Raw genomic sequence first — 2,831 nt, forward strand, 5'->3', positions numbered from 1 at the left:
ACTGTTAGACGATGAGACTGATGTGTGACAGAAACAGTGTATGACCTGATTATTTTATATCTACCCCAGAATTTATTACAGTATTCGGGACATAGTAAATGTTTATCAAATACTACTATAATTATTAGTAATAATATTAATAATAAAACTAATAATAATGAAATAATAGTGGTTAATCATGTAGTTTTGAATTCTTGATGGCATGTCTCCCCACACCCTCTAATCCAAGAGGATGTCCCTGGAGCCTAAATTGAGTGAGAGCCACTCTGAATAGCTAGTGGGTCTCCCAAACACTGGGAGCCTTCCAGATTTTTCTAGAGCTTTCAAGCCCAGTGCTAATAATAAGAATAACAATAATAATAATAAGTAGAGGAGCAATTTCCTCACAGTCACAGTCTTAATCCCCATTTCACAGATGAGGTAACTGAGGCACAGAGAAGTTAAAAGACTTGCCCAAAGTCACAAAGCTGACAAGTGGAGACAAGTGGAGCCAGGATTGGAACACGTGACCTTTGACGCCCAAGCCTGTGCTCTTTCCATGGAGCCATGCTGTGTGATGTGCGGTACTTATGTGCTTTGCAAATAAGTATTATTATTATTATTATTATTATTATTATTATTATTATTATTATTATTATTATCATTTGTGAAACACTATGTGCCAAAAATCATACTAAGCACTGGGTTTGATATAAGGTAATCAAAGCAGCCACAGTCCTTGAGCCACATAATGATAATGTCATTTATTAAGCATTTACTATGTGCAAAGAACTGTTCTAAGCGCTGGGGAGGTTATAAGGTGATCAGGTAGTCCCACGGGGGGCTCACAGTCTCAATCCCAATTTTACAAATGAGGTAACTGAGGCACAGAGAAGTTAAGTGACTTGCCCAAAGTCACACAGCTGACAATTGGCGGAACCGGGATTTGAACAAAAACTCACCACTATTGGCTTTAAAGCCCTTCACCACCTTGCCCCTTCGTACCTCATCTCGCTACTCTCCTTTTACAATCCAGCCCTCACACTTCGCTCCTCTCACTGTGCTACATGGGGCTCATAATCTCATCTAAACTACTACTATGCTGATCTAAGCCCTTATCCTATTCCAATTTGACTACTGCATCAGCCTCCTTGGTGACCTCCCTGCCTTCTGTCTCTCTCCACTTCAGTCCATAGTGCACTTTACTACCTGGATAATTTCTTTAAAAATGTTTCATACCATGTTCCCCCACTCCTGAAGAAGCTCTAATGGTTGCCCATCTACCTCTGCAACAAACAGAAACTCTTTACCATCAGCTTTAAAACACTCAACCTTCTTACCCTCTCCTATCTCAGTTCACTGACTTCTTATTATAACCCAGCCTGCTCACTTCGCTGCTGTAACACCAGTCTACTCACTGAACCTCTATCTTATTCGTCTTGTTGCAGGCTCCTCACCCACATCTTGCCACTGGCCTGGCACATCCCTCCCCCTTCATTACCCAGAGACCTCTCCCAACCTACTCTCCCCACCTACAAAGCCTTATTAAAATCACATCTACTCCAAGACACTTTCCCTAAGTCAATCAGTCAATCATATTTATAGAACACTATGTAAGAATAAGAGCAAAATAAATGCAATTAATTGATTGGTCTGAGGGAAGGGGAACAGGCTCTTCATACCCATTTTACATTTAAGGAAACAGGCACAAAACAGTTAAGTGACTTGTCCAGTTCATATGGCAGACAAATAAGCCTCTAAAGTGAACTTTGGGTCCCATTTATCCTACTCCATTATGAAGATTTCATAGGGAAAAGAGTTGCAAGTAACTGAAAAATAAATAAAAAAGTCCATTTTGGCTTCCATGGTATAAGGTTGCTGACAGAAGTGGCCTTTGGTGAGCACGGATTATCCAGGTTACTGAACACAGAGACTTCTTGTTTTGGAGCTTTGCCACAACCCTGCTTCTCGGATCACACAGCATGGCTCCGTGGAAAGAGCAATGGCTTGGGTGTCAGAGGTCATGGGTTCTAATCCTGGCTCCACATGTCTCCACCTGTCAGCTTTGTGACTTTGGGCAAGTCTTTTAACATCTCTGTGCCTCAGTTACCTCCTCTGTAAAATGGGGATTAAGACTGTGAGCCCCACGTGGGACAACCTGATCACCTTGTATCCTCCCCAGCGATTAGAACAGTGTTTTGCACATAGTAAGTGCTAAACACATGCCATCATTATTATCACAAACCCTTGCTTAAGATTTCAGAGTGGAATATGCATATAAATCTAGCACCTTGGTCATGAACCCCTGACATGCCTTGGAGAATGTCTAGTGGTGTTTGAAGATCCAAGTGGCCCCAAGCCTACCCTGTCCCTGGCAAATGCTGATGATTGGTTAGGAGAAAGTGGTGTGTGTATTTTGTTTTTAAAACACCAAAACAATTGCTTTCTCTTCTTTCTTTTCCTCCATCATCTCTATGATGGTGATTCTGAGTTAATCAGAATTGTACCATGTACATAACTATGATCTATTATATTGATATTGTATAATTATTACTCATTTCTGACCCACAGTGACACCATGTACACATCTCTCCCAGAGTGCCCGACTCTCAATCTGCAATCATTCTGGTAGTGAATCCATAGAGTTTTATTGGTAAAAATATCAAGTGATTTGTTAATGCCGCCTTCCATGCAGTAAAATCGAGTCTCCACCCTCGACTATCTCCCATGCAGCTGCTGCACAACATGGGTGAGTTTTGACTCGTAGAAGATTGCCTTCCACTCACTAGCTGCTGCCCAAGATAGGGATGGAATGGATAGGTCTCTGCATGATTCTACCTCCCATAACGGAG

The sequence above is a fragment of the Tachyglossus aculeatus genome, chromosome 24, assembly GCF_015852505.1.
Source record: "Tachyglossus aculeatus isolate mTacAcu1 chromosome 24, mTacAcu1.pri, whole genome shotgun sequence".
NCBI classification, from domain to species: Eukaryota; Metazoa; Chordata; class Mammalia; order Monotremata; family Tachyglossidae; genus Tachyglossus; species Tachyglossus aculeatus.